Source organism: Drosophila tropicalis, unplaced genomic scaffold, assembly GCF_018151085.1.
Source record: "Drosophila tropicalis isolate 14030-0801.00 unplaced genomic scaffold, ASM1815108v1 contig_867, whole genome shotgun sequence".
NCBI classification, from domain to species: domain Eukaryota; kingdom Metazoa; phylum Arthropoda; class Insecta; order Diptera; family Drosophilidae; genus Drosophila; species Drosophila tropicalis.
In genome coordinates, this window is record NW_027173362.1 from 399,508 (window position 1) to 419,804 (window position 20,297).

Below are 20,297 nucleotides of genomic sequence, written 5' to 3' on the forward strand. Positions count from 1 at the left end.
TGCCAAGCGGGCTTGTATTTTTTTTGCTTTTTGCTTTTTTTTCATGACTGATTAATAACAAATGCTTAAGGACTCTGCCCGATCCAGAGTTGGGTGGAGATTTGCTGAAAAAGTGACGAATTATGAAGCCAACAATGTGCAAATGTGTGTACGTGTGTGTGTACATACATACATATACGGGGTTCAGAGATTTTCCTATATAATCGAGCGTCGATTTAGTGTAAACAATGTTATAAAGGGTCCAACGTGTCGTATGAGTAATGTTTTTTTGCTCTTCTAGTCTATTTATCAGAGTTTTAATCTCAAATGTTATTTGGTTTTCCATCTAGATAAGATGTTAATCTAACAAATCTAAATGAAGGGATCTTTTTATATCTACAATAAGGAAGGAAAGCAGCGAAGCGATATCAAAGGGCACTTCAATATTTCTTCTGTGTTTGGACTCTAAGGGCAGAAAGTCCGCGTTTTAGTTCTACGCCCCTGTATATACTTGGGTTAAATCTGCTGTTAAGCAACTTCTAGAGTGCTCGAAATGTGTGAAGTTTTCTATTTCTCTCCAGGACATTCCCGATCTATCCATCAAATAAATATGTCAAATAGTTAAATGGTTAATTTGAATATTAAGTGCATAAAATAAAGTGTTTGATTAGACGATATGACTTGATCATTCCACTTCTTAGTCATAGTTCTATACATAGATGTGTATGTATTATGTACTAGATATTTCTATAAATCTTCTAGTTTTTATTCTTCTTTTCTTTTGGCCATTCCTCTTGCTCACACAGTCAGGAGGGCGTTGGGCAGAGCAAACAAGTAACTGGACGACCCCCAATAAAGCGTCCGTTGTGCCTGGTCAAGTCAGGGCGCTGATTTATGAGCAAACCAGAAGCAAGCTGTTCCCTCCATTTCCACCCCCATACTCTCATCTTCTTCTTTACTGGCTCCAACGTCAGGGCGATTTAATAGCCTTAAACGGTACCTGGCTAATAAGTTTTGCCCCGCCACCCGGCAGATGACACAAACACCTCTCACTGTCACTCGCGTTCTCACCCTTACTCTCGCTTTTGGCCGGCCAAAACTAACATACGTAGAGACGTAAAGCGAATGACTTGGCGTTTGCCTTTTGCTCTTTTAAGATTTATTGACATATAAATTTAATGCCCCTCTGCCCAGTTTCGCTGCCCCGCCATCATTTCCACTGCCCCACCCATCCAGCCATTCTAGCCCGCCTAACCACTCGTTCTCAGTGGAAAAGGGGACAACAAAGTTTAGGAGCAATTGATTGAATGCACTTTATTGCCTGGATTTCCGTTAGTAAATTGAAACTTTAGTCGTTGAGAAACTGAACTGGTATAGACCAGTCAGGTTTAGTTTGTTTCAATTAAAAATTTTTACAATTTTTCTTATCAATTTTGGCGTAAAGTTTTTTACGCAATTTGCGTTTCATCAATCCATATCCTGATTCGTATATTGCATTACATAATTAACTTATGTATGTGCAGGGACATTCGAAAAATCTAAATACCTGATGAGAAACTCAGGCTGGTTAATTGACCTAACTAACTAAGCACTGATCAAGGTTATCAATCTATTGGCTTAGAATGGAGATTTTAATGGACGTTGGTTACTCATTGATTTGACAAAGTAAATCCCATTAAATATCCTTGGTAACATGACAATTAAACCGTCGAATATAATTAATGTAAAATTAATACCGAAATCAAGTCAAGTTACAGGGTATTCTTGGGTTACAACTCATAGAATTGTGGACTTTTTTGCTGTTGCTTTGGTTTGCTATTTCCCATTGAATAGAATCGAATCAAGCGCCATTAGTTTGACTGATTTTGCAGTCAGGTCAGAGAATGCAATTCTATGTGCATGCCAATGTCAAGCCCAGCAAAGTCAAGAAAAGAAATGAAAAGGACAGGAAAAGAAAAGAAAAGCTGCGGAAAGCTATCATGTATGAAATGGAAAAGACCAGGACGAGGACCAAGACCAAGACCAAGACCAAGACCAAGACCAAAACCAGCACCGCGACAACCAAGGCTATAGCTAATGTTGGAGCTGAGAAATGAAAAAAAAAAAAAAAAAAATTGAAAATTGAGCGTCTGAGGCCGAGGACAGGTGCGACCACCACCTACTCACCTATTGCCGTGTGTTAGCGAGCTGTTCAGAATAAAAAACCATAAGTCAGGAATGAGCACAGACCTCGATGAAGATGGCATTGGCAACGGCAACGGCAACTGAAATTCAATTCAATTTCTTAGCTCATGGAATGCCGACATTGTTGCGACTATATCAACAGAGTGTTGATTGCGTGAGTAAAACTACAAAGGCAGGTATACTCTACATACACACATACCTAGTCTATAACAAATCAGTCATAGTTTTCAATTTCAATCAAAGCACGCCCGAAAGCACAAAAAACCGTGTAAAATCAAAAATGAAATGGAAAAGTAATGGGATGTGTGTGGAAATTGATTGCATATAATTATATTCCATAGTCATAGAACTTCGGTAAACATGCTGAAGGTCTATGTTTGATCTGTCCAAAGCAGACGTTTGAATATTGCAATGCAATGCGAAGTTTGTTACACTTATTGATTTTATGTTGCCAGAGCGAAAAGTTCTTTATGAGCTGAGTAATAAAAAGCTTTACATTTTTTTAGCTTTGTTTTAATATGTTGAGGGCAGAAGGCCAGTTAAATTCAGTTGATTCCTTGCAGTTAATCTAAAATTACTAAGAGAAAGTCATAGGATTAAGTAATCATACGTAAATATATATCCTTGCATAAGAAGTATATTAGTATGTGTTATGTTAGTATTGTATTGTAGTTTTGACTTCTCAATTGATATACTTGGGTTAGTTTCATCAAACTCTCTCGGAACATGGCATATGGATTCTATATGTTATAGTCGACTGATTTGAACGATTTTTACAAATGTGCTGCTGTCATTTACAAAGTGATCAAATGCTAAATTTCACTAAACTAGTTCAAAAAATAGAAAGACTTATTTACATTGAAACAGACAGACATAATGACGACTCATTCTAGAGTTTGATTCTAAGAAGAAGACTCAAAGTAGACTCATCAAGGTGAAACAATCTTCCAAATTCAGAGTGGGTTTAAACTGAAGCCTAAAGAAGGATAAACGCCATTAAATTATCTTTTTAAAATCATAAAATGCCTTTGAAATAAATGAAATGATAATGTGAAATTTTGAGAATATTAGCTTTGTCATCCGGAGATATTCATCATGTGCTCATCTCTAAGGCCCATACTTTGTGCTTTCTGCTTACATACGTATGTGTTATTACCTTTCCCATTCCTTTCCCCACCCACTACGAGCCAGCAAGCTGCCATTCGTTTTATCCGCGCACACAAAAATTTGAACTCGGTTTTCGATTTGTGTTTTTCTTTTTCGGTAGTTTGTCGTCTGGAACGGTTCAATGCAGTTCAGTAAATATTATGCTAAATTGAGATAATTTGTTGGCTGATATACATAACCAACCTTTCAGTGTCGCCATTTTGGCTCCTGGCTGGTGGTCCTGGCGGCTCCTGGCTGGTTGGTTGGTTCGTTGGTTGGATGAATGCTGCTGTCCTTGGCATGCTAAAAAAAAATTGAATGGATTTGCATGTAAATTTGGTCGCCTTATAGTTACAAATTTTTGCTCGATTTTGCACATTTTCTAGATTTCTATCGTAATTGGCGGCTTGTTAGTTGGGGGCTCACACGGACTCAGCTACACGCAGACAACCACATCGACAGACATAGAGATACATAGATACAATTGCAGTTGCCGGAAATATGTGTGCGCTGCTTTGCCACTGCCCAATTTTCCGCTTTTATAATTTCGAGTTTATTTTTGCTATCTAACAAATTAGTGCACTTTAAAAAACCCATTATGGTTTTTGTTTTATGAATTCCATTGTGTCTAAAGAACAGTAAGCCGAATTAGCACATTCTGCCAGCAATCAGAACAGAGCGTTGGCCCAAATTCCGTCATGACAAAGTTTGTATACTCTGCAAAGTATTTGTGTTTAGGGTAAACTTCATATAATACAAACAACTATATCCTTAAAGACTTTCAGCAACTTACTCGAAGCTAAGTAAAGTCAAGAGACTGTCCAAAGGAGAGAGATGGGGTCGAAAAAGATATCGCAGAAGCAGTTAGAAAGACATGAATTAAGGTGGTAAGGGAATAACTCTAGAAGATCCATTCGATCCTTTCGATTAGGAACTCTTTCCATGAAAACTTTAGTTGTGATATGTCGACTACTTGCCCAATCTAACGCAGTGAGTTGAAGGACCGAGGAGGAACATGACTATAGTATCTATATTAGCAGAGATTAATATACCCATTTTGGTACGAGGGTATTCACAATAACGAACTTCAAGTGATTGTTTATTAAATGAATGCCTAATTGTTTTTATCTATTTTGCATTCAAGTCAAAATAGAGAGATTTATTAAACAAACATAACTCGGATGCGAATATGAAATTTTTGTCATAAAGTTGACGCCAGACATTTTTGTGGAATCCGATGAAATTCATTGAATTTTCCATAGATTTCAACGAGTGCAATGAATGTGTTGAATGCCAAGAGGAAATTTTGTTGTATCTTTTAAATACCTTTCTTTATTAAATCGCTTGATTTTTGATTTCTGGTATGCTTTATGTCATTGACCCAAAATATGTCTCACTGACACACACACACACCCTTAGACACACTCACATACACACATAGATAGATAGTTCTGGCCAAAAGCAAGTCATGTGTATAAAAATAATCATTAAAAAAAGGACCAACAGCCAAAGCGTACACTTAGAGAAAGTCTAAAATTATCCTGTCAGTTCAAGCTCATAAGAACTGCTACCTCCAATTCGAAGGGAATTCCATAACATATACATATATATATGTAAGTATATGTAATACTTTTCAAATGTCTAAATTTCTTTCTCTGTGCTGGTCAAACACACACAATGCAATTAATTGTTTTTGTTTATCATCGGTTTATCAGAGGTTTACGCTTGATTTGACCTATGCCTCTGCTAGTAATTCTAGTTTACTTTGGTTTAGTTTTCTTATTAGTGTCCATTACTTGTGTTTGGTCAAGCGAAAAGCCAAAGAAAGAGCACACAACAGAACGAAGAGGAAAAGAGGTGAGAGAGAGACAGCTACAAACTGTTGATGACATTTTTCAATATCAATAAACTTTGATATCATCTAATGATAAGGGTTCAACCAAAATTCAGCTCAAAGACTATTTATCTTTATCTATTTCGATAGATTTCAATTTGAACTTTGTTGCCTATCAGCGCCATTGAATATTTGCCCACCAGCCCCATGGTCAGTCAGTCAGTCAGTCGGTCGGTCGTTCAATTGACCAGCTGCCCCCCGTGGAGCTCAGGTACAACAAATTGGAAGTACATACATAATTATATATATATATATGTATGTATCTATATCTATATATCGTATACATAGTTGGATATATAAGTGTCTGTAAATGTGTATACATGATGTATAATTTAACACAAAGAAAAAAAAAACACAAATACAAATACAACAAAAAGATACACATCGGAAGTCGGAAAAGTCAACTTTCACATACACTGCAAAAAAAAGGCATGTGTATTATTTGTCTGTGTGTGTGGTACTCAAATTTCGATCACAACAAAAAAGAGGATAGAAAAAAAATTGCTCATGATTCAGAATGTTGCTGAAAGTCAAATTTATGGAGCTGCATTTAAAAATTAATCACGTGTAAATAAATATTATTTTTCAGCCAATTCGATTTTGCCGATTTCATAATAATCGCAGGGTTTAATGGATAAAAACAATCAAAACAAAACTAAAGGTCCTTTTTTTGGGTACTTCTTTTTTTGAGCAGGGTATGGAAAAACAACAAAACAAATGGGAGAAAGAAGTGGAGCAAAACGAGAATGAAAGAAGGAAAGAACAAAAAAAATACACACACACACACACACACAGAGAGAAAGAAAACAGAATATGATTACGTATACGCAATGTGAAACTTCTTAGAGTTCAAGTGCGAACTGTGCGTGTGTGTGTCAGTGTGTTTGTGTGTGTGCCTGGTCATTACGCACGTACCACTTGTATGAATGGCAAGCAAATGTCTCCTCCCCTTTCTACGCCCAGCTACCCCCAAACCATTCACCTACACACCCCCCACCACCTGGGGTACTCTTCGCCTGGCTGAGCACATAAAAATAAATCAAGTTTTTCTTCATTTCCTTTGCGCTTTCTTTTGCTATCGCTGTTACTGTTCGTGTATAGGTGTGTGTCTCTGTCTCTCTCTCTCTCTGGGTGTGTGTGTGTGTGTTTGTGATGTATTGTGCATACAATATGCCCTTTTAAGATTTTAACTTTTTATATAGCATACTTATAAGGTGGGGGCCGGTAACTCAGGTACCAAACAAAAAGAAATGAAACAAACTCACACACACGCACATCCACAAATACAAACAAATGAAAGGAAAACGGGAAAATAAAAACAGAAAAGCAAAAAACAAAATTTTCGGCTGACCGCATATTTCGTTTTATGCGTTTTTTATGCTAAAATTAAATGAAGTCAACATGAATTAAAGTTTTCTTCCCTTCTCTTGTGTTGTGTTGTTGCTGTTGGCGTTTAATTTGCTCCACCTGTGCATAAATATAGACATTTTTTGGCAGTTTTTGGCTGACATTAAAGCTAATCATAAATTATATACCTACATCTATATTTTTTCGTTCATTTTCTTTTTGGCTCGAATTTCACTTGTCAGGTAAATTGAATTGAAAATCATTTAATGGCCAAATGCAACCACACACACACACACACACACACACGACCACGCCTCCCATTCAACACAATATGAACCGCCTACGCGATAAATTTTCAGTATTTTCAACACGTCTCGACTACGTGTCGATGATGATGATGATGATGATGATGCCTTCCTCCTGCCATCAGCCACCAGCAACCTGAAACTTGCCTCATGCTGTTGAGGCTTGGCCACAGCAACGTCTGATGCTGTTAACAATTTTCATTCAACATAACGTTAACCGTTATTATAAATGCCATGGCTGTGAAAAATTTACACACGAATGCACTGTCTACGCTTATATTTCATTTCCTGTTGCATTTTATTGTCAGGAGGAAGTTACCATCGAATGAGATAGTTTCACATATCAAGATACGAACAGAAAACGATGCGAAAGGTGTAATTTCTAAGAAATATTCGTTTCGTTTAAATTAAATTTAATGTTAATTGACTTTAAGGGCCACTCCAAAATAGAAGCTAACATCCGGAATAGTGACAATTTCTAGTGCTTTCTTCTTTAAATGATTTGCTCGACCTCGATGTACGTGGTGTGAGCTTCCAAAGGGCATCGAATATGTTGCTCCATGCAGTAGACATATATACACTTTTTATTATTACTTTATTGTGGCTTGTTATTATTAAATTGTTTTGTATTTATCACATGCAGCAGCGGCATACATACATACATACATATGTCGACCAGCTGGTGTCCTTCACACAGCCCGTAGCTGTAACAACACAAGCAACAACAGAAACGACGACAACTACAATGCATTGTTATCCTTGCTCCTTGATGGCATTGATACGCCCTTGCCTCCTCACCCCTTCTCACACAGCACACACAGCAACTACTATCCGCACACTCGCACATTATATTCATATTAGTTTTCAAAAGCGCATTATGTGGCCCCAAAATGTCCAACAAATCTCCTCCTTGTCCTCTTCCTGCGGCCCGCATTTCACATCCCACCCATTCGGTCTCTTCCGTCCTTTAGCCCATTTAGTTAGGCATGTGTAATGGCTCGTGTGGGTTTGCCCATATTTGGTACATGTGGCATATGCACAAGGAACTACTCACATGTACATATGTATGTATATATAAATAAATACATACATGCATACATATACATACATACATACATACAAATATGTACATACGAAAAAGGAAATAGCTGAAAAAGGGAGCTTAGTTTATTACAATCAGTTGTGTGTGAGTGCCTCATGCAAATTTGTCTGTGGCAAAAACAAATTCCATTTTGAGGATTTGTGTGCGACTAATCAATCGGGTTGGCATAAATATGTATTAACAATATATTAGTATATATGTACATGTATGTATGTGCGTGGTTGAAATACACAAATCCATACATTCACATCAAATATAATCAATTTTTTTCTAAAGTACTTTATTTATTAAAATGTTCAACCTTAATTCGCAATAACCCTGAAATCGTCTTAATACACAATTTGGCACATGTTTTAAGTCTGTTGTCAACTGAGATTTTCCATTTCGACTCCTTTATCCTAATTTATTTGTTCAAACTCTTTGCAATTGTCTTTATGAGGTTCTTCACAATCAGTTGGACTTTGGACAGCAGCAAATAAAAATATTTCTAAATTGGCTATATCAAGAGCTTTGTCTGCTGTTCAGGAATAAGTCCCTGTACAGTGCAATCATTAGTTAGTCTAGTCTAGAAATCGTGTTTTGAAATCTCATTTTTAAAGGGTAAAAACGATTAACAATTGAAATTTATAAACAATGCATGACATTGTTTTGTTTTGGAAAACGAACCGAAAACGATTTCACGATTTTAAGAACTCAAATATTTTCTTACGTATGTATAATATATGTATATATAATGATATTTCCTATACCCTTACGCTTACTTGGTTTATTTTTCGGTAAATTTCCAAGTTGTCATATGGAATGCAAAAGGTTTGTGTGGGAACACCCCTTACCACCACCCATCACCCATCTCTAACTTCACTTTCATAATAATGATAACACCGTATCTCTCCACAAGTCAATGTATGATACTTCCTGCTGATTGTCCGGGTAAAGACTGATTGCAGAAAGAGAACACCCGCAATAAAAAAACTTTGTTTAATTTGTTGTAAGTCATTTCAGCCAACAATTACGTATACGCAAGGTGTACCAGCAAAGTAAATCATATCAAAACTGCCAAAACTCGGAAAAATTGATTATTGTTTGCATTTTTGTTAACTTGCTTAATTAAATCTGTGTTGCATTAGTAGAGATTAGAAAGTGATATTTGGAATTGTATATATTGTATTCAAAATTTGCGTCACTTTCTGTGCAGTAGCCAAAATAATAAAATCATTCGAATTAGCGGGTTCGAGGTCGTTTTCTAGAAAACAGAAAAATAGCAGGTTGTCTTTATAGCAATATTTCAAGAACTACCAAGTTCTCCCAAGGAGAACGCTAAAACCAGTTGGGAATTGTAACTGAAAGAAGTGAAAAAGCAAGCTTAGCTTAAATCTTCTCAAAGATGATCGGTCTGATCACGTTTGGCAACAAAGTTAAAAACGCTTTTGTGCCTTTGGTATGTGACATTTATTTAAGCGACCTTTTTATAGACCATAAGAGCTAAAGAGCTGAAATTTTTCATGCTTGTATGCACTGCAGGGTTTGTATATCTCGGATTCAGCCAGATCGGACCATTTTATCATATACGTTTTCCCACTTTGAAGACAATAGGAGGTAAGGAAAGAATAACAAAAAACTTGCAAGGGTATACAAACTTGGGCGCGGTCGAAGTTATCCTCGGCCCTCTGGTTTTATTTCAATCTTTTGAATGAACAGAGTCGAAAATAATAAATATGTACATATATAACTTTATTATTTTTTATTTCATACACTATTTTATTTTATATATATGAAAAAATGTGTACAGTGTGTCCAGAAATATTTGAACTTTAAGCACAAATAAATTGGTAGCTAGGAAAATTGAAGCTCTAAGAAAGTTGACTAGGAAAATTGAATCGTTTTTCATGTTAGTCGACGATTGTAGTGGCTGTCCTGAAGAAATACCTTTACCGTAAGATCATCCGGCGTATACTGTCTATGCTGTCGAGTCCATTTGCCAAACTTCTTTGTCGATTTTAGACAGTTCTGGCCTTCTCATTTGTGTGGTTTAAGCTAACGGCTACCTTTATGATATGTCCTAAGTCTGTATCCGTTTTCAGCAGGACTTAAAACAATCTGAATGGTTTTCAATGATAAGGAAATTGTTTTTACTAATTCTGGAGGAGACTTCTTTATAGTTTTTGTGATTTTTTTTGTTATTGTTTTACTTAATATCAATGCTTATTATTAAACTATTATTAACTATTTACATTTATATTGAACTTTTTTACAATATTTAATGATAAAATACGATAAATCTATTTGAAGAAAAAGTTGCTTGGTTTTTGTGTTTGGCTCAGCTTTCATCTCTCTGTCGCTCTCACACTCTTGCACTCTCGGTTTCTCTGAGGTCTCTTTTGTCCCACTCTGGTTTTTGGTAAACAATTAATAATAAAGTGGCCTTGCAAAATATTTGCTACAATCAGCCGATTTTTATGCTTACACATATAAGTATTTGTATATACAAACACACACACACACGCACACACATGCGTATAAATGAATGTATATATATACGTGTGTGTGTGTGTGTGTCTACCTATGGTTATATGGGATGTATTTTAATAAAGTCAAGAAAACACACAGGAAAGACGAGCTCGAGGGAAATAAAAGCCCACTTTTTAACATCGTTCATCCTCCCTCCCAATGTCAGCATCAGCATCACAATCCTCCCTCACCAATCTCTTTCACCTACACGTAATAAAAAAATATGAAAATCAAGTAAAATCATTTCCATTTAAATTCAAATTCGGAATGCCAACAAGGACATGGCATGCCTCAAATCGCGGCGCCAGCAGCTTGAAAACTGATATTCAATTCAATCAGTTCTGCCTTGGGCCCATTGGGGAGAGTTCCCTGTGTGCGGAGAAGTACATGGACGTGAGAAGGCATCATTGTGTAAGTGTGTGTGTGTGTGTGTATGTGTAACTTGAGCTGATTCTGCAATTCGTTTGAAGACATTTTGATTTTGCGGTTGTCGATAGCTGGACTCAACCATCACCGTTCACCATTCACAAGCACAAGACCTTGGCCAGAAATCATCAGGATATTTGTGAATACCCTGTACTTGGGTGGATACAAAATTATATTCCAAGCTCATGACCCATTCATGTTTTGCAAAACAGAATCTTAAATCCCATTTGACCAATCTCATGACTAGAAATGAATGCTTGTTTTGTTTTGTGGAAACAGGTCATCTAGAAATCGGCTCGTAAAGTTTTTTTCTTTTTACTTTTGTTGTTGTCGTTGTTGTTGTTGTTTTTGCTCTTTTCTAACTTTGCGCCTTGCCATTGATTTTACAATAAATTTCAGCAAATAAATCAAAATGTAAACCAAGCCGTGTGGAATTTTCAAGTGGCAGGTGACGGCAAAGCACCCCTTGTCCCCAGCCGGTCCCCTCTACAGTCCTTCCGTGCCCTCTATCATCAACGACCAACTCATCAGCTCATCCCTTGCAGGCAGCCAACCAACAAGAGGCGGACAGGCAGAGTATTGGGCGCGGTTAAAAAAAAAGTTTCTGATTTTTTTCATTCTTTTTTTTTTTTTTTGTGAAAAATGTTGGCGAGTTTCTTTCGTTTTTTTCCCGGTTTTTCTTTGTTTGTGTGAAAAATGAAAATGTTCTGCCTGGAATCGAAAGTTTTGTCTGAAAATGAATGAAAATGATGACAGGACCTCTCAAGAAGAAGCCACAGCTGCTGGCTGTGCGAGTAGCTTTAAGATGTCCTGAACAGTTTTATGTGTACCCTGTGCACAGGGTGAGAAGTGCCATTGGGGAATCCTTGAAATGAAATCATTTTGTCAGACAATAACCAAATGGGAAAGAACGAAATGCCGCCATAGCAGAAAATTATGATATTTTAAGGGTATATGCATTTCGGTATACCAAGCGCACATTTTCTTTCGGTTTATATTTTATTTTTTTGTTTGCTAATTGACTTTTTTGTTTTGTTTTCTTCCTATGTGTGTGTGTGTGTGTCTCTGACATTTGAAGAGGCTAAGGAGACAATAACTGTTGGAGGAGAAAACTGTTGAGTTTTATGGATCTGCCGCTGGGGGTGTCAGTAATTGCGAGGGGAGGGGAGGGGCACGGATTGGGGGGATGCTTTCCATTTCCAGGACACCCAGGTCAGCGCTTACAGTGTCTAGACAACAAATACGTAATTATGTTTTAATCGTATTGAGATGAGCCTGTTAAAACGTAATAACTTTAGGAAAATGAACACGAATTCTGAGTCAAGTTAATTTGTGCTTCAAAAAATGAGAATCATTTCAATGTGTTCAGCACAAAGTTTATTTCAATACATTTGAATGATTGAAGTGTTAATCCAAAAGCATTATTAAATATTATACTAAAATTCTTGCTTATATCTTAAAGTTTGGCTTGTCATTTTACTAATAATCACATAGGAAAACAGCATTCCCATTGACTTAAAATAATACTTTTTGACTTTGATTTGCCTTATTCTTTAAGTTTTGCAGTCAGGACTTGTCTAGTTATTCGGTGATGTTCCTTTGTCGATTTGAATTCGAGGGAAATATAAATTATTGATGCAAAAATTAATGAAAATTGTAAAATATATGTATGGACATGCAAACATACAGTGGGCACTGTGTTGATGGACACATTTATAGGGCGGACTTTGTAACTTGATTTGGGACAATTGAATCCTTGTTAAGGACATAAGAATTAAGCATAAATAGCTGTCCACCAGAAAGGATATTCACTTTATTTAGGTATATATGAAATCGGCGTACATACTGAAATTTACCTAAATAATTTGTTACAATACATTTTAATTGTTTTGCGGTTTTTATTTGACATGTGTGTGGGTGTATCACATAAAATGATGATTTATGTATTCTTACATACAGATATACATAATACACATACATGTAAGGATATATGTATATACATATACCCATTCTTGTACATGTGTTCTCTTGTGTTTGCTTAGCTCATTAAAGGAGAGGCAATTGAAGATTTGACTGTCTGCTCTTCAGGTTGGCAAATTTGTAATTAAGTGTCATACACAGAAACAAACACACACACACACATACAAATACAGAATGAACGGCTACAATGGCAGTTGGCAGAGAATCGTGAGCAAGAAGAGCAGCATCATCGAAGAATAGTGTCAAGTTCATGTCATTAAGGTGTGATTAACAAAAATTAGTTGCTGCTTAACGCAGAGACACATGCACACATACATACACGCGAATACACGGACACAAACACAAGCTTACGTCCAGATTGAGACTGAGACTGGGTGGGATTGCGGTTGCATGGTGGGGGCAATGCGGGTTTTCGAGCAACAGTGTGAACTGGAATGGTTTAGGCAGTCGCCTAAGAAGCAACACATGATGACGTCCATTCCCAGCAGCAGCAGAAGCAGCAGCAGCAGCAGCAGCAACAACAACAACAGCATACCGTTTCCTTCATTCATTTCAACTGTTGCTTTTTTGGGGTCGGTCTCCTCCACTTGTTAGCACGACGTCGACGACGACGATGACGACGACGACGACGACGACGACGACGACGACGACTGGAAACGCTATGAAACGAAACAAAACGATGAAATTCCAGTGGAGAGTTTTCAAACCACCTGCGTAGAGTTTTGATTGGCGCTTGGAGAGTTCTAGCGTTCACGTTTATGCGTGTATGTGTGCCTCTCTCTGTGTGTGTGTGTGTGTGTGTGTAGACTGCGTTATATTTGCGTTAAATTATTCACCGAAAAACACAGGAACACATCCCAAAAAAATCCAAAAACAAAAAAAAAAAAAAACACAAACCAAAAAACAACAAAATGCTTCATAGAGAGAAGAGCTGCCAAGATGTAGGAAAGGAAACGTTGCTGTTGCGCTTTTGCCCGTCGTCGACGTCGACGTCGGACGTCGTGCGAAATGCAATTAAAAAGCGCACTACGAACGCGCGCGGTCAACCCGAAGCAAGAGCAATCGCAATACGAACAGTCCACACTGGTTCCAGTTACAGATTTTTTGGCATAAATTCGAAAACTGAAGTCGCAGAGTTGGAACAGGACAAAACGAAACTCAAAACGAGCTTTTAATACACACAAATATTTACTTTTTACATACCGTGTTCAATATTTTTAATTACAAGACTTTATTCAAATATTGTTTCGTGTCTAATTGCACACGTTCAAGATTCGCTTAAGGTTTTTAGCTTTGTTTTGCCGAAAAATAGTCATTTGAATTAGATACAGACTATGATTAAGATAATTTTCAATTAGTATTTAAATAACTACTACTTAAATACATTCATTGAGGATGTTAAATTGCGCATACGCAACGTAAGCTTTAACTTAATTTTTGGAATTCATGCTACAACATGTGGAATGTGAACCAGTGTGCAGTGTGCAATTGAAGCACATGGCTCGTCTCTGCTGGCTGCCTCTGCCGCTGCTTACGGTGCGTCGCTGCCGCTGCCGCTGTCGACGCGCTTGTGCGTAAGCGATGAAGCTTTCGGCGCGTTGTTGAACCATCCACGCCAAGCAGTAGGCGTTCAGCCTCCGAGCGGATAACATTGCGTTGTTGTAGTTCTCTCTCTCTCTTACTCGCACTCTTGGAGTTCATTTAAAAAGAAAATTCCCTCCCGTAAGACACATACACACACCATCCCATCATACTATAAACATCTCCCCGTTGCCCCAACAAACAAACAAAACGCGTCAAAATTTGAGAGAAGTACAAAAAAAATAAATAAATATATTAATATATATATATATTTAATAAATAAATAATACAAAAACAAAACAACCGTTTATGAATTTAAAGTTTCGAGTTTCGGGGTTTCAAGTGATTTTTTGGTATAAAATAAAATTTCCAAAAATACAAATTTTAATTCAAAAGTTTCCTTTCCCTTATTTTCAGTTTTTTTTTTTTATGTTTCAATTATTGTTGAGTTTTTGTGTTTACCGGCGGTGAATCAAGATCGATGAATATCGAATAATATGCATATTGTATACAATATTAAGAAATCGTGTCTGTTGTTTGTTGTTTTTTTTCGGTTCCACATAGTATTGTGATTTTCTGAAGAGACATAGGATAAAAGACCAAGAAAAACAAACAAAAAGTAAAAGAAAAAGAAAGAGTAAACAAAAGTTATCGAGCAAATTGCCACCAAAGGCCATAAAGGTAAAATTCATATCCAAATCAAAACATTTTTTGCAATTTTCAATTTACTTACAAAAGCAAAAGAAACAAAAAGAGAGAAATAAATTGAAATGTTATCCGAAATTACACAAAAAGCCCAAGGTCAATAGCAAACATCAAAAAGAAATGTTCAAAATGTGAATGAATTTTGAACGAAAAAAAAAAAAAAAAAAAAAAATCGAAAAATCGAAAAATTGTTTCTCTGCATGTGTGTGTGTGTGTTCGTTTGTGTGTTGCATATGAGACATGGAACAGGAACAAACGATGAGTGAAAAATGTTATTCTACATACATATGTTTGTATATATATATGCATACTTAGAAGAATGCGATCCCCATTAAATTGCTAATTGCTATAAATCTTGGCATTATTCTCAATTGGAATACATTTTTGGACTTTGAAACATGTTACATACACATGGAACATGCATTAACATTTACTTATCCGTTGAAGGGACTAGAATATTTAGGAAAATTAAGATGCATACTTAAAATATATATATATATATATATGTAGATATTCACTCTTGGTTTTTGAACAAACTTTTTCTACTTGATAAATATTTCCAGAAAACAAAAAACGAACTTTTAATGAATAATTTATGTTTACTTAGTTTTGTGGTTGCTTCTAGGCAGAGATACATATCCAAAAGGATAAAAATCCTTTCCTTTCCTTTTATTTTCAAAGAAAAATGTTCATTAAATTCGGAACAAAGTATTAACTAACTTTCCTCTTGTTTTTTCTTGCATTCTTTTTTCTTTCCGACTTAGTTTCTTTATGCTTTTGGTTTTCATTTCGTTTTTGTTTGTCCTCCATTTATGAGTTCTTCTTCGGTTTCATGCATTCATGTTAGCTTTCGTTTGGGTGAATTTCATTTCGTTTTTGTTTCCTTTTCCTCTGATTTCCTGTCATTATTACAACTTAATTTCCTTTTTCCTATTGCTCTCTTGATGTCGCCATCTGTTGCCCAAGAAGGCAGAAAGGCAAATGGGAAACACCTTTACCTTTTCATTTAAACATTCATCCATCCATCTATCCATTTGTCCATTTATCCATCTAGAAGCCATGCAGCCAGTCTGCCATCCATCTATGTATAATTTGTAGCTTATAAATTTTGTAGTTTTCATTCACTTTTCCGCAGTTTTTTTATTTTTATTTTGTTTCCTTTTCTTTCATAATTTATGTGGACTTTTTGATTTCTGCCAACTGTGCGTATGATTAATATTTTCATATATGTACGTAAGATCAGAGAGAATGACAACGCAAAAGGGAGAGCGAGAGTGGGGCGGGCGTATTGGGAAAAGGACGGGAATGTTTTTGCCTTAATTATTGGCCAAACGGCATTAAATTTTCAAGTATTTACTAAAGCTAAACAAAACACACAAAAAAAAAAAACAAAAAGTACAAATAAAAGAAGAATCGAAAGAAAATGCAAACAATCTTCAAAAAAAGAATTTCTAATACTCTGTATTTAAGTAGTCTATCCATGTAATTAAAACAAGTATTTAAAGATTCTTGATCAACAGTTGAACCCTTAATTCTAATTGTCTTGAATTTTTATATGAAAAGTTGTATTTAGTTCGAATAATGTTCAAAGAAACACTAAATAATCACAATGTGATCTGGCTAGCCGCTAGAGGGCGCTGCCGAATTATAGGGTATTTGAAATCCCGGGTCTTCGACTTGGCGTACAAATTTTTGTTTTGCTCTACAATGTTCCGAAATTTTTCAACTAAATAAACTGTGTGTGTGCGAGTGTGTGTGTGTGTGTGTATTGTGGAAGCATTTGGCAATCGGCAGCTGTTCGATCTTTATATATACATTTCATTTCATATAGATACATACATCCTATAGTATACATACATACGTGTACACACACACACATACACAGTACTGAATTGATTATAACACATATTTATGTATTTATATAAACAATTAGTGGGTATATCAACTGTAAAATTTTCAAAAATTGCGTGCTTTAAAATATATATATATGTATTTGAATTGAGAATATTGACTATATACACACTATATAGTATATAGTCATCGTCATCGGTTCAATCTGCCTCCCGTGGGGCCAATACCGCACAAGAGACAACAGCAAATTGAATTAACATTAATGGTAAATGTGTAATATGTGTGTGTGTGTGTGTGTGCATAGAGAGAAAGACCTGCAAAACCAAATCCAAGTACATATCGTATCGTGTTTAGGTAGAAATGTATGTGTGTTTGTATATATATGTATGTAGTGGAAAATAGACAAACAGATAGACCGAGGGACGAAGAGGACAGACGGAGACATGTAAACAGAGCCAAGCCAAAGGTAACAAATGGCTTTTCAAATAAATTAGCGGGCGGCAATTGTAAACAGAGAGTTTCAGCCATATACAGGCAGTGATTGAGACAGAGATAGACATATAGACCATATAGATGGACAGAGAAAGAGAGAGAGAGCCAGCGAGCAATGGCAAAGTCAGTGCATTGCACTGATTATCCATTCCATTACATTTCATCAATTTTTCACTATTTTTTCACTTATCAACAACATTTTAAAAAATGGTAAGATTTTGAAGCAATTGTTGAACTTTTTATACGGTAGTCGAACTCATTCCATCGGAAAATGTAACTGGAATATGTGTGGATCTTCAATGGGAAGAGAAATAATCTCTTGGAGCACACCTCTGACCCACTACCTCCCACTGATGGCCAACAATGTGTACCCAATTGCAGTTGCAGCTGTTTTGGCCAGTTTGAAGCGGTTCAGTTTGTTGGATAGATAAATGTTTATTGTTCTCTATTCATATTTCTTTATTCGAAAGCCAAACCGATCTCAAGGACATTTGGCCACGTGCATTTCAATTGACTTGAACAATCCATGCGAAATATTAAGAGATGAGAGGGCGAAGGCATGAGAAATCACACACACACACACATAGAGAGAGAGAGAAGAGAGGGAGAGAGGCAGACGAAAGCAATTCCATTAATTATACAATTAGAATTTGCATTGTGATTAAATGAGGGCGAGCTGAATTCAAGACACGGGGTCACGGAGGGGAAGAGAACTGTGAATGAGGGTCATTCAACATCCCGTAAAGCAATTCGTCGAAAAGGTTTCAATCCCTTTCCCCTCAGCCTCATTTCACTCTTTGTTTTATTCTTTCTCTCTCTCTCTCTCTCTCTTTCTATCTTTCCCGTTTCGCGTTTGATATGCAAAATTCACAATGTTTACCTTGAAATATGCCATGTCACTTTTGCAAAGCGATGCGAATGCCACGCCTTACCGCCCCACTGAGTTGAATACTCTCAATGGTGATGCCAAAGGCTATGGAATATGATGGTATGTGGCAAGGTAGCAAAGGAAAAGAGATGGACAGAGAGAGAGAGAGGGGCATGCACGAGTTGTTGCTGATATGTAAAATATCCCATGTGTGTGTGTGTGTTTGTGTGTACATTATGTTACCAGCTCCATTTCCATTTCCATCTCCGGCTGCCTCTGACTGACAGTTAAGGTGGTGCACAGAAAGGCAGGTTAATGTTTTGCTGGCAGGAGCCAATTGCAGTACCATGAACCAAAACATGAAACAACAGTCAACTAGCAAATGGAGTTGAGGCGGCCAGGTAGCCAAGGATGCAAGTCAAGGGAGTAATATGAAACGGACACACAACATGCCCACACTTCCTACCCACACACACACACACACACTCCCCACTCCCCACACCCATCGCATTCGCAGAGTACGCGAATGTAAGTGAGATTTAGTGCTGTGAGCATGCATAGAGAATTTATGCCTTCGCCCGAACCCCTCGTTAGGGGTCACTCAGTAATTATTGGGACAGGGGTCATGTGGCAATGATATGCTTATCTTCACAAGATGACCAAAATGATATGTGCAATCAGAAGAGATCTCCCATCAGAGTAAATTTTAAGTGGATAATTGCCAATTACCCATACTCGTCGGATATTATGAATTTATTGCAAATTTTGAATTGTGGGCAAAAAAAGCCTTCTTTAAACTTTCTCGTTATGTTATTATCTACTCGTTGTTAACGTTTCCTTTCGCTGGGATTTCGGTAACCACAAATTATTACGTAATGCTCTTACTTTCAAATTTTTCACACATGTGTAGAGAAAAGTCTTCATTTGACGTTCAAGACTATGAAGTAAAGAGGAAAACTTACTCAAAACTGCTAAACCAACTCACATATTCCACATTCTTGTTAATTTGGGCAAAAGTTCTCAATACATCCTTGCAGTGATGATGTCTCTTCTTCTAGGTATATTCAATTACATTTTGTGTTTATTTGTGGTTTGAAAAATTTAACCCAAAACTGAAGCTGCAAATTCGGCTGGCAAGGAGAAGGGACGACACGAAGGGGTGAAGTGCCCTCTAAAGTGGTTTGGGCCGGGTGGAAGCAGAAGAGGAAGCAAGTTTTGTTAACCGCGAATACATTTTAATTAGCAGCTAAAATATTCAAACTGAAAATTGCCCTTTGCCTGAAGGCAGAGGGTCCTGCCTAAACCAAGATGCCTCCATCCTCACATCCGCCCCCAACCGCCTCCGACTGCTGGCTCGTTGCCTACCTGTGTGTGTGTGTGTGTATGTGTGTTTGCTTTGTGTGAGCCAGCCAAAAGTTTTCCCAGCCACCTCAAACATGGCTATAAATTTTCCAGTGAGGACTAAATACTTGCAAAAATATGTCAGGTCGTACCCCCTGTATCGCGAGTGAGGAGAGAATGGAACAGAAAAAAATAAATAAAATTAAAAAGTTGGCTTATGAATTTTTATTTTACCTCAGATCAAACGCAAATGTGAAAAAGTTTTTACCCCCCCTCGTCTCGTTCCCGAGCAATTTTAAATAAGTCAAATCTTTCTATAATTTTTCGTACATTTTCTCCAGGTAAAATTTATCTCACATCCCAGAAATGATTAATTACACAAATCTAATAAAGGACATGAGAGCAAAATGATAAAGGAAATAAAAAGTAAATATATATTGCGCGACTTGGAATCGCAAGGGGAGTGGGGACGAAGATGAAATATGGCTTAAGCTCTCTCTCTCTCTATATATATATGTTCTTGGCCGGATACAGATTTGAGTAAAGTGCAAAAGAGAGAGATATAGATACGAATTCCGAGTAATACAG

The 20,297-nt window shown here is 36.8% G+C and overlaps 1 protein-coding gene across 1 annotated transcript in view; it reads left to right on the plus strand.

Moving 5' to 3' along the window:
- The first annotated feature begins 14,510 nt into the window (after window positions 1–14,510).
- Ca-alpha1T (Ca[2+]-channel protein alpha[[1]] subunit T) overlaps window positions 14,511–20,297 on the plus strand; it is a 94,660-nt gene continuing 88,873 nt past the window's right edge. Inside the window, 2 exon segments of the mRNA XM_068298824.1 lie at window positions 14,511–14,805; window positions 15,017–15,133. The gene's annotated coding sequence lies outside the window, so the exon portion shown is untranslated.